Below are 8,290 nucleotides of genomic sequence, written 5' to 3' on the forward strand. Positions count from 1 at the left end.
CCAGATGACTTTTTCAGGAAGGACTTACGTATTTCAGTGAGACAACGACACGAATTTGTAGCAGAAGAGCTCAAATGCTGGATTGGGCTAAATGTCCTCTCCCAAAGGTCCAACAACTGGGGTTTTCTGCTCCCACATGTTAACAGACTGTCTTTTAAAGAAGAGGGGATGCTACACAATGGTAAACATGGCCCTGCCCCTATTTTTTTTGACACGGTACTGGTGTTAAATTCAACATGAGCAAATATTCGACATTTGATGTGTTTTCTATCTGCTATTGAGAGGCAAATGTTGGTTTGTGAAGTTTGCAAATCAATGCACTCTGTTGTTATTTCCATTTTACAAAGCTTTTTTGGAATTGTGGTTGTGTCAAATTGTGGAACATCTCTATCAAAGATGATGTCTGGTTTAAAAGAAAAAAAAGATGATGCAGAAGAACTCCACAGCAACACTTAATCACCTCATAAGTTTGGCATCATTGACAAGATTATTGCAAACCATTTCATGCACTTACTTCTTTTTAAGGCAGTTACACTCATTTTGTCTGACTTCACTGAAAGAAATCAACGTGAAAGGTGGCGAAAAATGTGGTGAGAATGCTGTTAAATGAGATTTTATCTGTAAAGTAAGTAGCTAAAACTGACTCAATTGCCAGCTTCACTGTTAATCTCATGTTATTAATCTTACTAATAATCATTCCTTCCTCTGCATTAATTATGGCTGTTTGAGCACAGAAATAAGTGACGGAAAAATTACGCTGTGAGTTTTCAAAAGTCAAAACAGCCTCTTAGTTGCATTATACATAGCTGAGCTGATGTTGCGCAACACCACAATGAAAAATGACACTCTTGTGGGGTCACCACAACATGGCTTCTCATCCTTTTCTGTCCAGCAAGAAGATTCTCATGAACTCTGAACTATCAAGTGAGTTGGATCTTCAAGAAGTCTTAAAGACCTCCAAATTGATCCAATGTTCATTCATCGTTATATCCGCTGCATGTCAGCGAAGCAAACACAATATACGGTTTCAAACCAGGATTTTGGAATTTCTGCATTGCTGATTGACTGTGAAACCAACATAAAAGTGCTAATGTAACACTCTTAACAATCTCTGTAACAAACTTTTGAAATTGCAAACTGTGTCGTCAAAATGACGAAGTACTGGTAAAAAAACATACAGGTTACAGATTTATGTGAAAGTCACAGAGTAAAACCCTCTGAGTCCCTACCAGCTGCAGCTGTTTGCTAACATCCCCAGAGGAACAGACATAGAAAGTGAAATGAAACACCCTTCCAAGACGGATAAACATCTTTCAGCTCTTCAAATAGTGTTTATCCGTTGCAGGGGAATTTAAGCGAGCTGAAATAGAAAATGCGAACTTTATAGAATCCCATCCTGTAGGGGTTATAGATGAGAGACCGCGTGAGAAACAGCAAGAAGAAATTATATGCTGTTAAGGGAAGTGGAAAGAAAAATCTTAAAGAGGTTTCTGGAACTGATACATTTTCAGATTAAACAGAAGCTAGGCTCCTTTGCCTTTATTAATGACTTTATATTACATTTGTTTTATTGCATCTACAATCTTTTTAACTTCTGCATAAGAGGGTTGGTACATATATCTAGAAATCTATCTCTATATACATATACATGGTAGTTAAAGTAATTGAGTAAGTAAATAGAAAAGCATCCCTCAGGGCCTCAACATATTCCACCTATACAATCTTTTTCTCCAAAGTGAAACTGATCCTGCCAACGGATGCTTTGAAATTCAGGAGCAGACGTTGTTCTCCGATGCAATAATTATATACAGTACTGCACGAAGATTTTAACCCAGCCCTTGTTTTAATATGTATTTTTACATATTGGAAGGAAAACAGGAAATAGGTGCAGGGATTAATTAAAGTGTGCAAACATATATGGAAATAGAGGAGCTCCTCTTTGGATGTTGGCTTCCTTTTTCCCCATCCTCTGTCAAGATGACATCAATCCTGTGTCAAGGCTTCAATAATATGTGGGTCCACTCTGCGACTGGTGGCGTTTTTCTGTCCAAGAATGCTTTTACTGAGTGTTTGAGATAATTGTCATGCTGAAAACTGAAACTGCTGCCAATCAGATGCTTTTCAGATGATAGTGGTGAATAATAATCTGATAGTGGTTTTCTTTGTTAGTGAATCCATAATTTTCAACAATATCTCCAGCATGACCGGCTGAAATGCAGGTTGTACCACTCTTTCCCCCTCCATACATACTGATGACAATTTGAACGAAAAATTTCAAATTCAGATTCATCCCTCCGTAAGACCTGTTGCCACTGATTTTCAGTCCACTTCTTGTGTCATTTGCACACCTCAGCCTTTCCTCCCTGTTTCCCTTCCTTAATGGCTTCTTTACAGCCACCCTTCCATGGAGACCTTCTCAGATCAGATCTTCTGATCAGGCTTCAGTGAACAGTAGATGGATCAACTGAAGGTCCAGATGCATCTCTCAGGTCCTGTCTCAGGTCTTTGCTGGATTTTTTTCCCTCTTTCTTGCAGATACTGCTCATCTGCCACCTCTTTTGTCTTCCATGTGTCTTGTTTCCACAAATCTTTAAAGGACACACTGCACACCTGGCTGAGCTATGCTTAGTTTTTTTCAGCTAATAGCTCTTGGAGAATCACCTTGTCGCAGCAAAAATAATATTTTCTGTCAAACTGTGTTATCTTTGGTATTTTTCATAGATGCAACTGAAGAAATGGGAACAAATGATGTGTCTTTGTGGCAGGCAAAGAGGTAACAAAGAGCCTAAAGATACAGTTTAAAACTGTTCTTTTATAAGTTGTCTGTTAGTGACCCAAAACTGGTTGATCCCTGTAGTTAGTTAGCTTTTATATGCTTAACTGATTTGTAGGCCATCATTTTGTGGTTCAAACAACAATGACATTCCTCTGAAAATGGTTAAATACAAGGACTGGAGGGAATAATGAGTGAAAAAGCAGCAAATGTCCAAAGAAAAACTGTAAGAGACATTCAGAAAGGCTGAAGAACTACTGTTCAAGACCATTTGAAAGATTACAAGAAGGTCTTGGGGCTGCACGTGGTGTGGTGGTTTACCCTTTGTGAAATGAGTAAATGTATATTTGAGATATCTGTACCTTACTCTCTGTTGTTGTGGTCATTATGTTTGCTCTCAGACCTTTTTAGAATCAGGCTTAGTGTTGATTAAATCCATATAAAATGCTGCAAAAGATAGCTATGATATCTCAAGCTGAAGTCATATTTCAACTTATTTTCTTAACAGAGAAAATGGGAAAAACACATTAGAAATGGGTTTTATGAGCAGAAAAACGTGCGTTTGTGTTAAATTCCTTTGAGCAAATTACATGTATATTTAGCCACTTGGCTCACACTTTTATCCAGAACAGGAAAAGAAGTGCAAAGTGAGAGCTGGTTAGGGTGTTAGGAGCTGAGGTGTTTTTGGAGGAGATGAGTTTTCAAAAGATTCTTCAAGGCAGAGTGTGATACTCTGGCACCACCAGACACAGTTCATTAAATGAGCGCAGTGGTTGAGGAGGAGCATAAGCCTTTGTGATTGAGTTTAGATAGCTGGCTGCAAACCCAGAGCTCACTGGAGGCAGCATTCGTGACCTGAATTTGATTTGCGCAGCCATGCAAAGTCCAGTGAGTAACAAAGTGACATGTTTGTTCTGAATGTTTGAACAAAAGACTTATTATTGAGTTCTGGGCCATCTGTAGGGGTTTCATTGTGCATGCTAGAAGACCAGCTAGAAGAGCTCAGAGTCGAGGTAACCATGCCCTTTACCGGGAGTTGGGTGGTAAACTGAGTGAAATATGAACTCATTGTTTCTTACGTTGTAAAACAACATAACTGAGAGACAGACCCAACATGATAAAAGAATAACTGCACCCAGCTTTTGGGGAAAGACGATTATATTGACATTGTGATCGATGGACTAGTTGGTTGGGATAAGCAGATGGGTGGATATGTCAGAGAGACAAGCTGAGACTCCGGTTGAGATCATGGCGTCATCTGTCAGGAATGACAGCTCAAATTTAAAGCTATGCTAGCAGATCGCAGGAGCCAGACGAGCGCCTTGAGGGACGACGAGTCAAAGTTGACAATTTCCTTGCAATGATACACTGACAGAACACACGATGAGGTAGAATTCAAACCAAGATGACTTTGTCCATCTTGGAGAGTGTGGATAGCTGGAAATTGTGGTGTTCTGAGTCAAAAGCTGCTGTTAGGCGTTGCAAGACGAAAACTGAGGACTGAGCAGCAACTCAAACTGCTTTTAGCACCTCTGTCACAAACTGTGTTTCCATTTAATCATAACACAAATTAGATTCAAACTTTTAGAATTTTGCTTAATAGAAATGTGCATCAGTCTCAGAAATACTAGGCTACACATGGCTGCAATAAACTGAGTCATGCAGATAACTTTGAGGGAGAAGATGCACAAAAGTAGCCATCTTTACCAAATATAAGAAAAAAAAGAAGAGAGGTCTTAAGGAATTTCTTTCAGTTGAGTAAATTGGGATTGTTTGTTCATGTTGCCAGTGTATATAGGCCATTTCTAATCTCTGAGGTAGAAACATTTGATCACTCCTGTGATCAGTCATGTGAAAAGCATGTGTACAAAAACCCAGTTCGTACTCTCCCCTCCTGGCCCAACCTCTCTGTTTTACAATCTTGGAAGGATAGCTGCCCCTTTTTGTTTGGGAATGAAGGAGTATTGGTCATCTACCCACGGACTTGATGGCCACTACTCTTTAATCCCCAAAAGAAAAGAAGCACCTCTACAAAATGGACAGGCAGGGTCAAGGGGAGCAACTGGGAATGGATCTGAGTCCCAACAGGTAATCCAATGGGTCCTGGTTAAAATGAACAGAAAAAACCTTAAAAACCTATTAAATGTATGTTTTTTTTTCAGCAGTCCGTCCTTAAAGACAGACTGATGTGGGTGAGAGCAAATATCATTTATATTTAAAGAAGAAAACAGGCATCAAACGCATGCTGTGCCATGAGGTAGAAGTTTATTTTAAGCTTCTGAGGTGGATGTTGAAGGGGAGCAGTTTGAATAAATGTGTCACGCTGTGATTCTTTTCCCATCAGCCTCCAGCGTGCCTATATCTGTCTAAACTTGATTGCTGACAGGGGTCTAGGAGCCAGACCAATCAAGCTTTCTTTAAACACTCTGGTCTAAAATCCACTCACTGTTAGAGCGTAAACTCTGCTCATGTGTTGGGGTACACCTCCAGTTTACTGCCTGGATTACTTCTCCCTGCATTTCAACCTGCCCAGCTGCAGCCTTGGTCTCAGGCTACCAGCTGCAGGTCCAGACCTCAGTTTTCTGTTTGTCAGCCAAGTTCCGCTTGAGCCTTTTCCCCAGCCCATGTTATCCTCAGTTTTCTTGGATTTCTTTGAACATTCTGTGAATCTGTCTGAAAATGTGTCCTTTTTGCACTCTTATAGTCACAAGATAAAGATGTTGACTTTGAAAAGTAATTCATATTGCAATAGAATAAATAAAAAAAGATTTTTATACATTCTTTTTATAGTTCTTCCTTAGCATTGTATAAACATTATACAAGGGGGAGAACAAATAAAAAACAAAGAAAAAAAGAACATGCTGGATCACCATGCTTCTACAGTTTGATCCTTTTTAAAGTCAATGGGATGGTCCTTGTCCTGTCGTTTTTATGTATTCGGTCCATTTCTCCCATTTCCGGCAGCATTGATCCTCTTGAATCCTTATTTTATAAGTCAGTTGTTCCATAACATGTATTTCGTCCATAGTTTTCATCCAATCTTCCTGTGATGGTGGGTTTTCTTGTACCATCACAGGAATTTTCTTGTAATTGCCTTTTTACAGGCTGCTAACATAATTTTCAATATGTATTCATCATCTTTCAACACAACATTTCCCGTAATGACGCCAAAATATAATAATGTACAAGACTTGGATACACCATAACCCAAAATTCTCCCTATAACTAAATGTACATCTTCCCAAAATTTTGCGATCTTAGGACAGAGCCAGAACACATGTGAAGGGTTCACATTTACATCTCCAACATGGCTGTGGTCAGGAAGTATGTTTATTCCTAATTTTGGGTGTTATAAAAAAATCTAATTCAATTTTTCCAGCAATGTAGTCTCCAAACACGTGGTGATGTTCATTCATTATCAGATATGTTCACACCCAGCTCTTTCTGCTACTTCAGTTGTCGTTGGTTTTTAAGCTTTTTAACAACATGGCTGAGCCTTGAGTCAGGTTTTAGCAGATGCACTGAATTTCTCAGGTGTTTCTTTTTTAAAACACTAATTACTAGGGAGACACATTGAAAGACAACAGAATTTTAAAAATGTTTTCATACACTTGTCTGAAATTACTTCTTTCTAACATCAACAATGGCCCCCAGACCCTACTACATTATTTTTCAGAATCTTTAACCCTAGCTAAACAGTTTTTCCATCTATAGAAAAGTTTAAACTTAACACAGCAGATATAACACAAGGGGTGTTTCTTACATTCTTACAGTCTGCTTACAGATTTGAGAGCCGTTCTACTTATGTGTCTCCAGCTGTAGGGAAGTGATTGATGTTGATTAAAAGTCAGTTTCAACAGTTATGATTGCAGCTCTTAAAAAGTTTCTTTAGCTTTGATTCCCTCGGGTCCGCAGTAAGCAGCCACACAATTTCAGTGTACTGCGAGCTGGTCTGATCGGTGCTTTTAATAACTGTGTTTTTATCCAAATGTCAGCGTCCTCCGACGGCCAGGAGCTGACCTTTAGGGAAACTGCAGCACCTCATCATGATTAAAGCACCTGCAAAGACTGGAAATACTTTTCAAAATGTCAAAACATTCTACTTTTTAATGCTTGGAGGGAAATAGAAAGAGAATAATCTCAGCTTCTCCTGCTTTATAATCTCAACTTTATCACCTTGAGGTATTTATGTTGGTCTCAGATGCAGGCAGGGGAAGAATAATTCACTCAAGAGTCAACATCAAAACTAACGCCTTTAATACACTATCACAGGTGAAAAGTTAACATTTTTATCTTCAGTAAAACTAAATGAGCATCAATTGACCTACTTTGAACTATCTGATATGTAAATGAGGGCGCTCAGTCCAGCAGTCCCCAAAGGATCCCAAGATGATGAATGGAGGAGAAAAGTGGGGGAAATAATAAATGAAATGAACATTAAATGAACATAAAATAATGTATCTAATCAATCAAACTGTGAAGAAAAAGGGAAATAAATCTAAGGTTACAGTTTGGACAGGAGTCAAAACAAACAAGTCATTTCTTTGTAGCACATGTGAAACGTTTTGAGACCCTTTTCTACATTTTGTTATGTTTCAGACTCATATTTTAAAAAGATTACATTCATTTGAATGTATTTATTTTCAACAGTCTATTCACAGTTCTCCACAATTACACAAACTCAACAGCTTTGTTTAGTCGTCAGGAAAAAAAAGGACATATTCAAACATATTCTTACAGCCCGACTCAAGAACAAGACAATTTAAAGTGTTTAACAGAGAACAAAATGTGCAATAAATCAAACAAAATATGCAGTAAAAAGTTAAGAGAAAAAATCAGACTCATTGCCAGTTAATCAAATGAAATGGCCAATATGAAAATTTTGCGATTTGATTAAAAAGAGGCATGAGTTATTGAAGACCTGCAGCTCTCTGGGAGTTTGCTCCACAGATGTGTTGCATTAAAAACTGAAAGCAGCTTCTCTATGTTTAGTTCTAACTCTGGGGACTGAAAGAAGAGCTGTTCCGGATGACCTAAGATGCCTGAAAGGTTCATAAAATACCAGACGTTCTGAAGTGTATTTTGGCCTTAAACCATTTAAAACTTCAAAAACCAACAGCAATATTTTAAAATGAACTCTTTGATGGACAGGAAGCCGATATAGAGACCTCAGGACTGGGGTGATATGATCCACTTTTCTGGTGTCAGTGAGGACTCGAGGTGCAGCGTTCTGATCCATCTTTCAGGCAGACCAGTAAATACACTGTTAGAGTAACCGAGTGAAGATAAATGCATAGGCCAGCTTCTCTAAACCACACTGAGACCCTAATCCTTTAATCTTTGAAATATTCTTGAGGTTGGTATGCTCACCGTAACTCATTCGGTGTATCCTAATTCTATCTAGATACTTCTACAAGTTGACTTGAGTTCAACTGTGCCGGGATGAATTTACTGAACATAATTAAGAAAGCACACAGCTGTCTTTAAAGCTCTCATGTGTGACGGTGTATTTAAAAA

This window comes from Odontesthes bonariensis, chromosome 1 (genome assembly GCF_027942865.1).
Source record: "Odontesthes bonariensis isolate fOdoBon6 chromosome 1, fOdoBon6.hap1, whole genome shotgun sequence".
Classification (NCBI taxonomy): domain Eukaryota; kingdom Metazoa; phylum Chordata; class Actinopteri; order Atheriniformes; family Atherinopsidae; genus Odontesthes; species Odontesthes bonariensis.